An 18,469-nucleotide genomic window follows, 5' to 3' on the forward strand; every position below is an offset into this window, starting at 1 on the left:
CATTTAATTACTACTATTCCAGAATCTATTCTCTAAATTCTCATAGCATTTTCATACTCAAAAGTGTGTATCATTGAATTTACCCTTTTTGGGTTTACGAGTGCAAACGTGCGTTTAAAGTATTGTTTATAAGTTTAACGTAAGTTTGAATGTGTAAATCTGGATTTCAAACGAGTGATTGGCGCAGCCGTTGGCTGAAGCTATTGGATCATACGGCTGGCACGTCTGTCCAACTTTAGTTGACTCAAAACATTGGTGGCGAAAGGACGCGGTCGGAGTGTCTGTGTTTATACTATTGTTTAAACGCGTTTTTCATTCCATTATTACCAAAGTGTTACGTTGTAAAAAGAGTTTACATACCAGTGAATATGCGAACAGTGACAGACAACCGTAAAGCGCCGACATCGGGTGTATATAGACATTCAAAATATGTAAACATTCAACCGGGACGAGGCAGCGAATGGAAGCCATATTTTAGTGTTGTTCGCTAGGACACAGAAGTGACGACTTTCAAGTGGTAAGCAGCTCTACAATGAAACAAGTAAGTGGAGTTGTTTATTCGTTATTTACATTTTTGATATAATGAATTTCATAAGAGAGTATAATTAGACAGTTATATTTTCTTTGAGTGATATGCAAAATACGATCGGGAGGTTGGGCTGTAGGGCTATCAGCTCGGGATCGTTATGACCGTTATAATTTAAACTCCCATCCGAAAGTTCGTTAAACACCCTCAGGTGTTAATGATTATTCCAAGACCGCAATACATCCTTGTAGAACTAATCCTTTTTATGTAGGCCATATTAAGAATTGTTTTCACGTCGGGGTCCAGTATATAAGGATATTTTCCTGAAACAATTATTCAAAAATTTCTAGATAACCTTTCAGGATCGTTTTGGTCAGGAAATTGTATTTCTTTATCAAGACATATCGAAAAATACGTAAACGTGTTAAGTGCACCGAAAGCACACTGAAATCTGACTCCTCAGTGAGCGGGTGGGAGAGTCGGGCAGGCTCGGGAGACGTAGGTGTTTTAAGAGGGCAGTAAAAATCAGTGATGAAATATACACTTGTTACCGGTAACTGTTAAGAAAACGAGGAAGAAAAATTTTTCCTTGTTTAAAGGTCGTTATCAGAGGTGTGTAGGGTTAAGCTCAACGGATGCATGTCCTGCAGAGCTCAGGAAGCCGGCCACGCCCTACCTGGTGCAACCACTAGTCATAAAGTGATAATGTTGCTTGTATGTCGCTGTACGTTGAGCACAGGACAACTAAGGAGTTAGTAAGCGTTCAGTTTCTTCGGTGTTGAAGTTGTTTCTTGGGCATGACGGGGGTCTTGGGATACAGTACTGAAACTGTGACTTCGGAGTTGGGTGGCGTCTATAAAAGAGGATAAGAAAACTTTACTCGTACACTCCTGGGGAACGTAGTTTCAGATGGGGGTATATCTGTACTGGTGGTATGTAAGATTGCTGTAGGCCGGTGATTGTTAAGTGTTTGTCGGGTCATTTCGGTGTGTACGTACATGTTTTGTCTCTTGTGTCATTGGAGTTGGGAGGGGAATGTGGAGACAGGCTGAAATGTGTGGCGCGGACCAGCTTTTTTATTTCTACTCGTGGGTTGATGGTTGGTTATGGAGCGGTTTGGATGCGAAAGGTCTAATGCCATAAGGCTTCTCTCTACTAGTCTGACGTTAAGGCTATATCTTGAGTATGATGTATCGGGTGTAAAAGTGTCTCGATGGACGCTGATGAGTTAAGGGGAATGCGACACCTGCGCCCGTGGGATTAAGACTATCTTGAGCCGGATACAACACACGGCAGTGTACTTTGATAATCGCCCACAAAGGCAGCATGATTTCGGCCACAACGGCTCCCGGATAAGATGGCAATTGGGCAAGATTTACAGGCCGTGAACTGCTCCAATAAATTTTGCTTTTATAATACTGCCCTGCCGCGGATGGCTTGTAAGAGCTCGCAGATAAGATGACAAGCATGCACTTATACCCTAGGCATAGTGTGAGTTCATCTTTGTGATTACGGTGTTGGATGTTCACAACTACACATTAGAAAGGATTTCAAGAAAAAAATTATATATATATATATATATATATATATATATATATATATATATATATATATATATATATATATATATATATATATATATACGTAAATGAATAACTGAACGAAACACACAAAGATGAGAACGAAAAAAAAAAAAACATTAAAGTTTCATGAAGAAGAAGCTTTTACGAGGCTGATTCATTTAATTGATTTTTCCAGGAAAAGAACAAAATTTATGTTAATCAGAGTTGATAGTTACGGGCTGGAGATCCATGTGTGTGTCAATTAGTTGAAGGTGAGAGGCTGATGAAGTGTTCCGGGGAACGATGGAACAGTGAGTGTGAGGGAAAGGAGGAGGGAAGGAGTCTGTAAAGAGAGGGAAGGAAAAAGTTGATGGAAGGAGGAAAGAAGGATATGATTAAAAGGATCTTTTATCCAAAATTTTTGCCCAAGATTTTCACTGCCTCATAGGGATGAGAGAGAGAGAGAGAGAGAGAGAGAGAGAGAGAGAGAGAGAGAGAGAGAGAGAGAGAGAGAGAGAGAGAGAGAATCCCTATTTGTCTCTGTATCTAACCAACCATCAATCGCTTTATTTCCCTCCTATTGCCCCGACTCCTTCACTACTTATGTACCAACACCATGTATGGCATTTCTCTCTCACTCTGCAAGAGTTTTTTACGTTTGAGCTGAATTTTCCGTGTTTATTTTTGAGCTGAATTTCCTGTATTCATCTTATTGTCCTGTGTTTGTTCATAGATTTCTAGTTACTTTTTAGTTGCTTCTTTTCTCTTCATTCTATTCTCTCTCTCCACACCGCAAACTAGACGATGCTTCTTCATAGACTTGAATAAATCTAACTTTACTAAAAGTAAAGTTGTCTTCTCTGTTTTTGGATTTGTCATCGTCTCTCCAAGCGGCTGTTTACTTAGTACTTATATAAGTACTTATATAAGTAACCCGAGTTAAACCGAAACTTCATTTCATTACTACTAAGTCCTTTGAATTTCCTTGTTTAAGATTGTAATAAGTGATATAGATATTACAGTTTCTGATGTCAACGAATATTTAATCTGGAAGTTTAATCTCATGATTTCACTTTTGTCAAAGTTCATAAACATACATGAAGTTCGCTCCAAAGAGCTGTTTTAAGTATTCAAGTAATAACTTATCTTTATTCAGAGTATATTGGAATGGATTTACAGAAAAATTGATAGATAGATAGATAGATAGATAGATAGATAGATAAGTCAATCTGGACCTCAGTCTGATCCAGGCTTCCACCTGGACCCCCATAGACTACTTGGCTTCCACCTGGCGCCAGTGATCTTCTCTAGCCATCGTCTGTTCCATTGAAATATATTAGACACCGGATGATTTAGACACTGACCAACTTAGACACCGAACAACTTTGACACTGGACAATTTAGACATTGAACAATTTAGACATTGAACAGTATAGACACTGGACATTGTAGACAGAGGGGCAATATAGACATTGTGCTGGGCAGTTTAAACACAAAAGACAACTTAGCCATTGGGCATTTTAAACACTAGGTAGTTCAGACAGTGAATAGATAATCCAGTTACTGAACGATTCAGACGCTGGATAATAATTTTGATAGTATTGTATCTCACAGATGATGTGATTCGCTTAGGCTGGTACATCTGCGTAAACCATCTCGATCACCCTGACTCTGATTGCAAGGTTATGAAAGAGATGATTAGCGTATCCCTTTTGCACCGTAATGCATGAATGATAAACAAACACACACACACACACACACACACACACACACACACATATATATATATATATATATATATATATATATATATATATATATATATATATATATATATATATATATATATGCAAGTAAAGAGACAGCGACAGATACGACTGATAACCTTGTGGTCTCTGATCAAATCACAAAGAATGATAAACGCGGACCTCATACAGACTGCTGCCACACACACACACACACACACACACACACACACTGTCGCCAGAGCTCCACCTTACGAGAACGGTCAGAGAAATTTTCTTTTTTTAAGTACATGAATACTGAAATGTTTTTAGCGTTCTGTTCAGGTCCTTCATCTGACTGAAACTAGAAATATGGTTCTAGAGTTTGATCACACGTGGTCTTTAGAAAGGTCCAGAGAGGAGGGTAAGAAAGATGGTGCCAGAATGAAAAGAACAGGGTTACAGTGAGAGTTTGGAGACCTTAAGTTTTCGCACAGTGGAAGAAGGAAAGAGGAAGAGGTGTCTTGATCACAGCTTTCAAGTTTCTAAACTGGTTTGACGACGCCGACTGTGACATGGGGTTCGAATCTTGATAAGGGTAATCAGCCCACAGCCAACCTAGGTGTGTGTGTGTGTGTGTGTGTGTGTGTGTGTGTGTACGCACCAAAGAGTAAACACACGGTACATATAGACTAGGTCAAGAGAAGGGCAACACCTGTGTAAAACACACACACACACACACACACACACACACACACACACACACGCACACACACACACACACACACACACACACACACACACACAAAGGTGGGGGCCCCACGAGTGTAGAACTCCCCTCCCTTTACCATTCAAGGTAATTACATCTACACCCACTACAACTACTATCCCTTACAATATCCACCCCCACCACAACTTCATATTCATATCCTCCCCATCTCTAATTTTCCGCTAGAGGCAGATGGGCACCCCATCATCCACCCAACATCTGAACCATCACCCCCTAAAACTATCCACCCCCACATACCACCCCAGCGTCTGAACCATCACCCCCTGAAACCCTCCACCCCCACATATCACCCCAGCGTCTGAAACATCACCCCCTGAAATCGTCCACCCCCATATATCACCCCTACACAACCCCCTGAAACTATCCACCCCCTACATACCACCCCAGCGTCTGAACCATCACCCCCTGAAACCCTCCACCCCACATATCACCCCAGCGTCTGAACCATCACCCCCTGAAACCATCCTCCCCACATATCACCCCAGCGACTGAACCATCACCCCCTGAAACCATCCTCCCCACATATCACCCCAGCTTCCGTACCATCACCTCCTGAAACCATCCTCCCCACATATCACCCCAGCGTCCGTACCATCACCCCCTGAAACCATCCTCCCCTACATATCACCCCAGCGACTGAACCATCACCCCCTGAAACCATCCTCCCCACATATCACCCCAGCGTCTGAACCATCACCCCCTAAAACCATCCACCCCTACATATCACCCCAGCGACCTAACCATCACCCCCTGAAACCTTCCACCCCACATATCACCCCAGCGACTGAACCATCACCCCTAGAATTCTAACCCAGACAACATGACTGGCAGCCACGGATTCTGGAGGCTGAGAGCCAATTTCTTTTTTTTTCCCTACCAGTCTGGGCAGCCATCGATCAGCGGGCGAGCCGCGGGCATCGTTGCGCCGGTGAAAATGATGTTTGGGGTGGGGGGGTTAGCAAGGCTAGGGGGGGTTGGGTGGTCACCTGGGGGGATATCTGTTGTTTATGTATCGTATGTGTACCTGTTATCTGTAACTGTGTCATCTCTTGTTGATATATCCTGTGTATCGCTCGTAGTCTGTGTATTATCCGTTGTTTAAGTGACCACTGTGTCTGTATTGTCTGTTGTCTATGTCTTATCTTTTGTTGAATGTGTCTGTATCGTCTGTCGTCCCCATTTGTATCCATGTCCGCCTCCGTTTTCTACTTCTGTCAGTTTCTACATTTTCTCCCTTGTATCTAATATTTTCTTCCCATTCTCCTTCTTTTTCTTCTCTTGCTGCGTAAACGTAACATGCCGACATACCACATATCGAAACCAAGTACCTGATAACTAGGCCAGAAGGCAAACACCACGGGTAGAAACCAGACATACACCACGGGTAGAAACCAGACAGACACCACGAGTAGAAACCAGACAGACATCACGGGGAAAACTTAGATACCACGGATGAAAACCACACACACACAAGATACCTCACGCAAGCAGTACACGCACAGAGAGAAACCATTTAATACCACAGCTGAAACCGCAGGAAGAAACCAAACACCAAACGTCATGGACACAACGCATCTCGCACAGCGACAAAAGGGAGAAACCAGACGCACTGTTAATTGAAACCAGACACCAAACGTAAAGGAATTCTTGCGAGTGTATCGTTAGCATTATATACGACTTCATCTTATCAGGTGCTGTACGCTGTAAGACGCTCCCTCGGGGAGAAACTAGAGGAGATTCTGAGAGAAATTCGACTCAAAAGAGAAATTGGGTAGTTGAAGGTCGATCTCAGAAATTATCGTCCCTAGATGAACGTTTATCTTCAGCTTTATACAAGGGGATAGTAGGTATATCACAATGACTGTTTCCTCTTCAATACATTTTGCCTGTTGAAATGTATAGTTTGATTAAGAAAAAAAAAATAGTAATTATGTATTGTGTAGCTAACCTTTGAGACATAATGAATGTGTAGATATACTTGGAGACATATTAAATGTGTAAATAATCTTGGAGACATATTATATATGTGTAAATAACCTTGGAGACATATTATATGTGTAAATAACCTTGGAGACATATTATATGTGTAAATAACCTTGGAGACGTCAGATATGTGTAGATAGGGGTAGACAGCATATACGTGTAAATAACCTTGGAGACATACTAAATATGTGTAAATAACCTTGGGGACATATCATATATGTGTAACTAACCCTGGAGACGTATTATATATGTGTAGATAACCTTGGAGACATATCATATAGAAACTCTGTCGTCTGCAACAAGATGGGGTGTGTATTCGCGTCTTATAAAATATCGACACTCAGGTTAAGGGGTCCATCTATATCTCCCCCACTTCAAATCCGTGGCCACTTGTTCCCATCTTACAGCCCAAGTCCACACCCATCCCTGTTGACTCGAAGGTCCGGGTAATCCTTTACTCAGTGGCGCAGTGCATCTGGTGCAAACCGGACGTATACACAAGGTAACTTTCTGATAGACGAGAGGCGGGGAGTCCACCAGACGCACCCCCCTTGTTAACACGCGTTTTGAGTCTCCGAGTCCGGCTATATTGGCTGTATCTCTCCGCCTGGATATATTGTGGTCTGCTGTTTGGGGGTTATCTCTTAAGGTGACGGTGTGCGCGCTCTCAAGAATCCTGTCGTGTTTATGAGCTGGGTAAGAGGATTAGTAGGTTGGGGGTGGGGTTGTGGTGGAGGAGGAGGTGTGCAGCTGCTGCTGCTGCTGGGGCTGCCCACCCACACCCCCTCCTCCTCAAACCTCCGGGTACAGTTAGCCACCACACTTGTTGTGGGTCTTTTGATTTGCCACACCCATCTGTCCTCCGGACTTCCTTCATCCCCTTCCCTCCTTATATCTGTCACTATTCCCCCTCCATCTGTATACCTTCCTGCCCACCAAACTTCTCCTTTCGCTACATCACCATTACTTATACCATCTCCGACATCCTGTAGAGACTCCTGCTGGAGATGTCCTCTGCTTTACCATTCATGAGGTCCTCTGTTATCTCTTCTTCCCATATTTACTATCCCCCAGCAGATAATCTTGTCATGGGTTGTCAGGTTCTCCTGTTATCTGCACTTTCCACGTAGTCCTTATCTTTACTTGCCCATCATCTACCAATACTTCACCACCTTCTCTCTTTCTCTTCGCCTGCTGTCACCCTTTCCCATCTTCGTTGCCTCCTCGTTTCTTTAACACCTCTTTTCCTTACACTATCCCTTCTTCAAGTACTCTGTCTCTTCCTCGAACTCATCCATCGTTCTCCTCTGCTTCCAGGTCCTTCATACCCCACTTGCATCTCCTCTTTTACCCATGCTCTACCATGGCCGCGTTACATGTTCTGTTTTTTTCTAATCTCCTTCGCCACCGTCTTCTTCTTCTTCCACGACCCTTACTGTTCTCTTTGCCTCTTTCCCATCTCCTTACCCTTCTTGACTCCTCCTTTCCCTTTACTCCCTTCACATCTAATCCTTCGTGTCTTCCGTCTTCCCGCTCCGTCATCAGCCAACATGGCCCATCTATCACCAACTGCCCAGGAGCGTCAGGCTCAAGACACCGCCGGAGGTACTGAATGACTTACTGTTGTAAGTTATGGTGCAGTAGTGTTGGGCTGGCCGCTGAGAACTGGGCTGGATACTGAGGGCTGGGTTGGATGTTGAGGGCTGATCTGGATGCTCAGGGCTGAGCTAGATGTTGAGGACTGGGCTGGACGCTAAGGGCCGGGGCTTGATGCTGAGGGCTGAGCTGGACGCTTTCGGCTGGGCTGGACGCTGAGGGCTGGGTTGGATGCTGAGGGCTGGGCCGGATGTTGAGGGCTGAGCTGGATGCTTTCTTTACCTCTTTCTTTACCTCTTCTTCCCTGATTGTCTTCTTGCCTCCCATGTTCGCTCCTCCTCTTCCCTTCTTTTCTTTACTGTCTCGTCTGTTTCTTCCTTATTCCCATGTGGACTCCAGAGTCAGTCTCTCTCTCTCTCTCTCTCTCTCTCTCTCTCTCTCTCCTTCTACCATGCACTCTGAACATCTCCCTAAGCCCTCTGGTGTCCTGCCTGCCATACATCAGCTTTCCCGTTGCTCCATTTTACCCTCCATTATCTCCCTGACGCCCTAGGCCCTTAACTCCCCCACCCCACACCCCCCAACCCCCTACCTTACCCTGCCTTACATGGTCGCTCCTTGCCTCCCCCAACCCCCCAATCATGATGAACGCCCCAGCCCCAACAGGAGGACAAGGCCCTGAGCAAGTGGGTGAGGTACAGCCCTTTGTCCCTTTGTAGAGGGTGAGACGGGGGGGGGGGGGGGGGGGGTTGTACGGTGCAGGTACCGTTCTTACCTCGAGCACAAGACGATGGTAACCTCTCTCTCTCTCTCTCTCTCTCTCTCTCTCTCTCTCTCTCTCTCTCTCTCTCTCTCTCTCTCTCTCTCTCTCTCTCTCTCGTAGTAGTAGTAGTAGAAGAGATTAGAAGCAAGAGACTATGTTCTTCCTCGCTTGCGCTGAAGACACTTGAGAGAAAAATTTTTGGTCCCCTCCGACGGTAGAGTTCTTTTTTTTTTTTTTTTTGTTCTCTATTCTTACGACAGACGAAGGAAAGTCATGTCACCGTGGTGGCAGAGAAGTAGGGAGATGAGATATTCTACGCCCACGGGAACAGGAGGTGAGAGGGACGATTCTCTCCGTGGGATATAGGGCATCGTGAGCTCTCTCTCTCTCTCTCTCTCTCTCTCTCTCTCTCTCTCTCTCTCTCTCTCTCTCTCTCTCTCTCTCTCTCTCTCCTGGAGATGAATATGGAGAGAAATTCTTTTATACATCGACCTATCCTTGGAGAGAAAGCGACCAAGAGAGAGAGAGAATATGAATTGTTTACCAGGCAGTCATCTAAATTAGATAGAGATGATAAGGGGTTCATAAAATCATTGATCCGTATCTATTATATGTATATTCCATTGGTTATAATCAATTGGATGCGTGGTTGAGTGTTTGCGCATGCGTGCCGGATTGACGTTGCTGTGTTTGTTTATGTAAAGCACACACACAAGCCAACGGCAGAAGACTCCGCTGAACATGTGTCTTTTGCTCCCATCTACTTCGATCATCTTCTGGCCATTGCTTAAGTATTCCTCCCCACTCTTATATCTGCCTGATGATCCGTTTTCTTTACCAGCTTTCTGTATGGTGTCAAACGCTTTCTGGCACTCCAGATATAGACTGTACACCCAGTCTTCTCCTTTGTCCCCAAAACTGAGTTCACTCTCTCGTAGACTAGACCATTCGCACATGACTTCCTTCCCCCGGAAACCGTGATCTCTCTCTCTCTCTCTCTCTCTCTCTCTCTCTCTCTCTCTCTCTCTCTCTCTCTCTCTCTCTCTCTCTCTCTCACACACACACACACACACACACACTTAGGTAGTTTTCCCTTTTGCAAGGAGTTAGCCATTTCCTTTCTGATCATCTGTTTTTCCCAGAGCTTGTTAGGGAGACCAGTTTGTCTGCTGTTCGGCACATTCGCCTTGTCTTTCAATTAGAAATAGTGTATGGCGTTTGCCTTCTGTCATTCCCATGGCAATTTTTCCCTTTCGCTCTCGACGTCTTGAAACATTTCAGATGGTTTGTCACTGTATGTTCGCACGTCCTCAGCACTTATGGTGATGCATCATCAAAACCTTGAGTCTTATGTGGATCAAAACACTCTAGTACTTTTATGTCTATCTGGAAATGACACTACTTTTCAAAGACTTCCTCACTCCATCTCAATGATGTAGGGCCCATGCTATCTTCCACAGTCGAAGGACTTATGATGTTATTCAATTCCTTACTTACTTTCACATCGTCAACAGCTTTTCCATCTGAATCCCTTAACATAATTAGCTGTTCTTAACTGACCGGTTACTTCTTATGAATTTGTGAAGTTTTGGATTGTCAAGTGTCTTGTCGTCCAAGATATACCTTTCAAACTTCTTTATTCTTCATCTCTTACTCTGCTATATTCGTCCTTGCTTTCCATACCTGTGTGTGTGTGTGTGTGTGTGTGTGTGTGTGTGTGTGTGTGTGATTGAAATCATCTATCCGTAATTACCTAATTGTACTGTGCGGGGAGTGAGTTTTACATTTGCGGGGCCCCATCTATTGAGTATTCCTAATAATCATACGACTTTATAGATTTGTGAATGATATCTGTATTTGCCAGGTTTTCAATCATTTTATCCCGTCCATCCACCAATCTTGCACAGTCTTACACATCTTTTCCAACAAGTTCCAATGTTTAATGTCATGTTTTCTCATCTAGTTGTTCTATCCGTTCATCGCTTGAAGAACATTTCACTGTGTTCGTCATCAGTCTCTTTTCAAGAACTTAAAAGGTTCCGATCACGTGTGTTTTTCTGTGTATGTATTGAAAGTTTCATGCGTTTGCACACCTTGATTGTTTGTATGCATGATGCAAGAATGTCGCAGTATGAGTAGGACATAGATACAGAGATAGATATACATACTAGTCTAGACATATAAAGACCTGAGGAGGAGCATCACGGTGTATAAAACTCATCACCGTACAGCTTATAACCAATCATACACACGTATGCCTCTGAACAAAGAAAGGAAAGGTCTTTGATGCTTAGGAAGCAGCGACTACGTAGTGGCCTTTGTCTTTTACCAAGAACCGACCTTCAGTCCATCTAATTACTCCAGAGCCTCAACACATTTTAACCTCAAGCAAAGAACATCTTTATTCCCTTCACATCTGGGCTTCACCTTAACACCACATTGATATACAGTTGTGGTGGACGGGTTCGGTGTAAGACGCACCACCGCTCGTTCCCGGGCACGTATTTACTGCCTTGGACGTCCTGATTTACTCTCCGTGGTTGGTGGTGGCTGTGGTGGTGATGTGTTCTTGTTGGTGTAGTTCCTGTTGGTGATGGTGGTGGCGGTGCATGGGTGAATGTGACGGGACCGTGGGCGCGTGTGACGGGACCATGGGCGCGTGTGACTGACCGTGGGCGCGTGTGACGGACCATGGGTGATGGCGAAGGTTAGGCTGTGTTGACCAGTGACTTGCCTCCTGAGCCACTGTTATCACGCCATCGTCATACCCCGGGCAACTCACAATATCTAACCAGCCTGAGCGCGACGGTACAGTCCTTCAGCACGACGGTACGGTCCTTCAGCACGACGGTACGGTCCTTCAGCACGACGGTACGGTCCTTCAGCACGACGGTACGGTCCTTCAGCACGACGGTACGGTCCTTCAGCACGACGGTACGGTCCTTCAGCACGACGGTACGGTCCTTCAGCACGACGGTACGGTCCTTCAGCACGACGGTACGGTTCTTCAGCACGACGGTACGGTTCTTCAGCACGACGGTACGGTTCTTCAGCACGACGGTACGGTTCTTCAGCACAACGGTACGGTTCTTCAGCACGACGGTACGGTTCTTCAGCACGACGGTACAGTTCTTCAGCACGACGGTACGGTCCTTCAGCACGACGGTACGGTTCTTCAGCACGACGGTACGGTTCTTCAGCACGATGGTGCGTTCTTTCAGCACGACGGTACAATCCTTCGAAATGACGGTGCGATTCCTATAACACGAGGGTACGACCTCTCAGCGCTGCGATGCAGTCCTTGAGCTCAAATGTACCATCCTTGGGCACAACGGTACGACCCTTGGTACACGATGGTACGGCTCTTTTTAAATTCGAGGGCTTGGCCTTTGACCTGCTCCCGAAGGGTCAAGCCAATTACAACCAAATGTTGTAGCGTCGTGCTTTTAAGGGGTCTTACCGCCATGGTTATGAACTCGTACCGTTAATGCTCAAACGGTTTAGATATACCACCTGTTTAAAAGAACGGGTGGAGGTTCTGTCACATGGACGGGACAATGAGACAGAGAAAACGAGCAGTTTCTCGTCCGGACAGGCAAGCGATCACCAGACATGACCACCGACCTTGGTGAGTGAGGGTTTTAAGATACGAGTAATGTGTTCACTGTATCCTTCATCTGACCTCACCTGACGTATGGCTGGCGCTCAAACCCCGGAAGAAGACGGGAGTGGCGCAAGAAGAACTCCCCGTGCACACCCCGGCGATGTTGCAGCACAATTCATAGTCTGTGATTTACTGTCCATACCCACGTGTGTGGTAAATAACATCATGTGTCTTATCTCTCTCTCTCTCTCTCTCTCTCTCTCTCTCTCTCTCTCTCTCTCTCTCTCCATAATCTCAATCCAACCCCTTACCAGTCCCGGAGCACCCTCGCGTGGAGCGCGCTAGTATCTTGCACAGGCGCAAATCACAGCAGTATGGAGAAACAATTTTTTTTTTTTTTTCATCCAGTCGATTTAGACGTGAGAGATAATGGTGATGGTCAGGGGGGATATGACTGTAATAAATAGTGTAGGGCTAATGAGTAGAGTGGTAGGTGGAGCTGCCCCTGGGGAAAAGATGACATTAACATGACAAGTGATAAGGAGAGGCGAAGGTAAAGCTTTGCAGAGGGAAATAGAAAATAAAAAAAAGTCTTAATCATGGCGAGGACGCTTTGACACCACGGATATGTTATACACAAAAACATTGTCCCCTCACCCCTCCATATAGTTTTAGAGACGATACACGGCTGAGGTTCGCTGCGGGTGAAATCATCGTACATTTCGTCGCTGAGACTAGTGGGCATGAACGACCCGCCTCAGTGTGCCTCAGGTTATCGTATGGGAGGGATGTTCTTTCTTTACTCTTCCTGGCTACCACTCTCATTTTGGGAATTTCGCTTTTGGTTGGACTTTCCTAAGGAGGAGAAGACCCGAATTCTCGCCTGGAAGCGGAAAAATGTGGGCACACGTGAGATTTCTAGGTGCACTGGGTGCTGAGAGTGTACAATCAGGGGGCTGTTTCCTGCAACACCTCATCGGTGCCTCGCCTCATTTAGGAGATCAAGACCCTGTGGACCCAAAACATGGACCTAGAATACTTCAGGAACCTTGCCAAATCCAAGTCCAGACGTCTGCAGATGGTCATCAAGGCCAAAGAAGAGATGACAAAGCACTGAATTGTTCGTGTGACATCGCCTTCGAAAATACATGGTGCGGGGGAGCAAGCGGACCAGGCTTTCTGAGGGAACTGTATATATATATATATATATATATATACACACACACACACGCACACACACACACACACACACACACACACACACACACACACACACACACACACACACACACACGAATACAGTACAAATGAACGCTCACTTTCATAGAACACAGTGCCCACCAACAGCAAGGAATCGAACCCTGTACCATTTGTGTGGTTGCTGGGTACGCTCGCCAGCTGCCACACATATGGTATGGAGTTTAAATCCTTGCTGTTGGAGGCCATTTTGTGTTCTGTGAAAGTTCCTTTTCATTTGCACCATATTTGTGTTCATATACCTTTACGTGTGACACCAAGCTCAGTAAACTGCTGGTCACTGAGTAAGGTGAGCCTGACAGGATATGACCGGTATAGACCCCGTTGCTCATGGACGTAGGAAGAAGGATGTCCAATTACTCATAATCGGATAGCCATTTCCCTATTATGGGCAGCATAGCTTAGTGGTTAGCGTAGCTAGCTACTACACAAATGGTACAGGGTTCGAGTCCTTGCTGTTGGAGGGCACTATGTGTGATATATGTATATATATATATATATATATATATATATATATATATATATATATATATATATATATATATGATATATATATATGTGTGTGTGTGTGTGTGTTTGTGTAACGTCTCTGTCAACATGTGTTGGAGTAGTGGTGGTATCTGACACAGCAGGCTGGAGTATAGACTTTAATCCAGACCTTTCAACACTATTGTCTTCCTGAGTGGACTGAATAAGGCATACAGATCAAAGACGCGCCCAACCCGTCAGCCGTGACCCTGTCCATATCTCCTGTGCACTGATTTGTGGGTCGGCTCTCCTGCCTTCGCTCCTTTCCTCCGCTCGTGTGAGGCCACCTGCACCCCTGCCCGTGCCAAGGTGATGCCACCAGCTCTCGAATTCTCATAGACTCCTGTAGAAGTATGTATGTTGCTTCCAGGGCTTTCCTTGACATCTTGTTCAAACTCCTTTCTACTACTCGCACATTTTCCCACCTTGGAAGGTGAGATTCTTTGTCCACATGCACAACAGTTGCATTAGATGTCCTATGAAATCTTATGTCTCCTTTTCTGATCTTCTAAGCTTTTGATCAAGTCCCATCATCCTGACAATGCAATTTAACACATTCTGCACAAGGTCTCTTGCATACTACACTATCAGTCGTGGGATTGTCAATGCTTTGAACATTCCATTTTCCTGCCAAATTCCCCAGTTCTCTTCCCAGATGCAGCCACCTAAGCAGGCATTTGTGTCCTTGAAGTATTCACTTTATGATGGCAACCTGCTTAGAATTCAGGACGGGAACATATCCTCTGTTGATGTTTCTGGTGTTCTCACCTTGTTCTTCCCTGCGTCCCCATGGTTCTCTTCGCCTTTCGTCTTCTTTCTTCAGAGTCTCCGTAATAAACCTGTAGGACACTCTATGCTTCTAGAGGTTTCGTTGATGTAGTTAATATCACTTTTCAAGTGTTCATAGCTTCATGTGCGTAATGCACGTAGCGTGAATCCACAGTCACAACACCGGGCCTCACCTTATCATTATGTGCGGACTGGTAGTGAAGAAATCGTCCTTATTAGTTGGTTTACGATACACTATGAATTTCACCACGTCTCGCAGCTCCTGTTATCATCACAAGTGTCCTGGTACGTAATGTCTTCATTTCCTTCTTCCTCGACGGTGAACTGAACTGCGCCGTTCACTCAGTGTAGGCGCTCAAGTTTACGTTGTAATTTTACGATATCAGGTAGTTTACGTTGTAGTTTTACGATATCAGGTAGTTTACGCTGTAGTTTTACGATATCAGGTAGTTTACGTTGTAGTTTTACGATATTAGGTAGTTTAAGTTGTAGTTTTACGATATCAGGTACTACTACTACTACTACTGCCAACACGTCAGCCACCTGCAGAAACCACGACGTTCCCCTGCCCACGATATAGATGCGGTGTTCCCTCTCCATGACCTCTGTGTATTGAGACGCTGCTCGCTTGCACTCATAGCCAGTCCTCCGTTTTGGATAAACTCTCTTCCTTGCCCAACACGTATCGGCCGAATATCAAACGAAGTGTACTCAACTCCACATAATCCCACCTGTTAACCGGCAGCTTATGATCACCTACCGCTGCTTATAGCACACTGTTTCCACCGCTCCCTCCACGGGTGCATTGGTGAACAACGTGTTGACATCAAAGCTCGACAAGTGTTTGGGTATTGTAGGTGTAATGTTTTCCAATCTCTCAGTCAGGTCTGACGAACTCTGTAAGTGAGCACCGCTGATTGAACGCAGCATTCTAAATGGTGGCGTGGTCATCGCCTTCGCTAGTCTGTGAGGGGTCACTGCCGTATCTATATGGGGAAGTTGCTCAACCAGGACCCATAACACACACACACACACACCACAACACTTACACACACACACACACACACACACACACACACACACTTTTTCCCACACCAGACCACACCTCACTACACCACACCCTAACATGCGACACGACAATACACCACACATCATGCACCTCGCCACCTACCACACTGCCCACACCACCGTCACCATTATTCGGGTCTTGTGTCCGCCGCTTGCCTCCCGACTTGCCACTAATAATGGAACTTTTGGGCCATTGTTACAGTAATGAAAATGGACCCTGGCCTTTGTGCCGCTTTGGCCCCATTAATTTCACTAATTTCATGGTTCCTACTGGTGGGTTTGGGGGGAGGGAGTGTTGGCGGTGGAGCGGGCGCTGCGTGAGGTCCTGGTGTTGGTGGTGTGGTGGTGGTAGAAGATGGCGGCTGTGGTGGCCGTTGATGTGGTAGTTTTGTTGTCATGGTAGTGATGATGATAGTGGTAGTGCTGGCACTGATGGCAGTAGCTGTGTAGGGATTGTTGTTGATAGTGTAGTTGTGGTGTTGGTTGTTAGGAAAGGCTTTGCCGTGGTACCGACGGAGCTGTTGCTGGTAAAGCGGTGTGGCGAGAAGGGTTGAAATTCGGTTAGAGCAGTAAAAACCGTTTTGATGGTGTTGAATGCAGTGATGAAGATAAGAGAGATAGCTAGATAGATAGATAGATAGATAGATAGATAGAGAGAGAGAGAGAGAGAGAGAGAGAGAGAGAGAGAGAGAGAGAGAGAGAGAGAGAGAGAGAGAGAGAGATTGTTATCACAAAGTAATGCATTGCTTCTTGGTGGCCAGAACCATATTGCCACATCCAATTCGGCGCTTCAGTCCTTAGTTATGATAGCTTGACCTTTGACCTGGCCCTTGAGGGTCAAGTCAGACGACAGGCCATCATGCCCAAGAGTCGTACTAGCGTGCACATGGGTCGTACCGTCGTGCCCATGAGCCATACCGCTGTACTCGAGAATTTCAACTTCTTAAAGTCCTTGATTGCTGCTCTCCACTTGTACTGATGTTGAAGGTGTTGGGAGCGCATTGATGTTGGTCTCAAACAGCCACTGCTGTGTTAATAGACAACGTTGATGACTGCGTCAACGACCACCTCTGTCGTAGATAAATAAAACGTTGATGATGGCGACAGCTGGAGGTGGCCCGGTTGTATACCAACGGACCAGAGACTAGGCTGACATAACGAGGCAAAGTCCATTACATGTATTCCTGTGGTTTGGCCGGCTATTGTACGCTTTCTCTCTCTCTCTCTCTCTCTCTCTCTCTCTCTCTCTCTCTCTCTCTCTCTCTCTCTCTCTCTCTCTCTCTCTCTTCGTCAGACTGATCTCCCTTGCTGTAATGAGTTTCGGCCTTTTTGGACAATGTACCACTCCCAAGATTCCTGTGGCTAAGAAATCATTGCTATCCTTAGCAATTGTCAGGAAGAGCAGCCATGTACAATGTCGTCATATATATATATATATATATATATATATATATATATATATATATATATATATATATTTTTTTTTTTTTTTTTTTTTTTTTTTTTTATACTTTGTCGCTGTCTCCCGCGTTTGCGAGGTAGCGCAAGGAAACAGACGAAAGAAATGGCCCAACCCCCCCCCCATACACATGTACATACACACGTCCACACACGCAAATATACATACCTACACAGCTTTCCATGGTTTACCCCAGACGCTTCACATGCCTTGATTCAATCCACTGACAGCACGTCAACCCCTGTATACCACATCGCTCCAATTCACTCTATTCCTTGCCCTCCTTTCACCCTCCTGCATGTTCAGGCCCCGATCACACAAAATCTTTTTCACTCCATCTTTCCACCTCCAATTTGGTCTCCCTCTTCTCCTCGTTCCCTCCACCTCCGACACATATATCCTCTTGGTCAATCTTTCCTCACTCATTCTCTCCATGTGCCCAAACCATTTCAAAACACCCTCTTCTGCTCTCTCAACCACGCTCTTTTTATTTCCACACATCTCTCTTACCCTTACGTTACTTACTCGATCAAACCACCTCACACCACACATTTTCCTCAAACATCTCATTTCCAGCACATCCATCCTCCTGCGCACATCTCTATCCATAGCCCACGCCTCGCAACCATACAACATTGTTGGTACCACTATTCCTTCAAACATACCCATTTTTGCTTTCCGAGATAATGTTCTCGACTTCCACACATTTTTCAAGGCTCCCAAAATTTTCGCCCCCTCCCCCACCCTATGATCCACTTCCGCTTCCATGGTTCCATCCGCTGACAGATCCACTCCCAGATATCTAAAACACTTCACTTCC

General features: G+C 45.3%; 1 protein-coding gene across 1 annotated transcript in view; it reads left to right on the forward strand.

Annotated features, from left to right (window-relative positions):
* The first annotated feature begins 391 nt into the window (after positions 1 to 391).
* The window catches only part of LOC139761903 (uncharacterized), a 128,613-nt gene continuing 110,535 nt past the window's right edge, over positions 392 to 18,469 (forward strand). Inside the window, exon 1 of the mRNA XM_071686520.1 lies at positions 392 to 541. The gene's annotated coding sequence lies outside the window, so the exon portion shown is untranslated. The remainder of the gene's footprint in view (positions 542 to 18,469) is intronic.

This window comes from Panulirus ornatus, chromosome 42, assembly GCF_036320965.1.
Source record: "Panulirus ornatus isolate Po-2019 chromosome 42, ASM3632096v1, whole genome shotgun sequence".
NCBI lineage: Eukaryota > Metazoa > Arthropoda > Malacostraca > Decapoda > Palinuridae > Panulirus > Panulirus ornatus.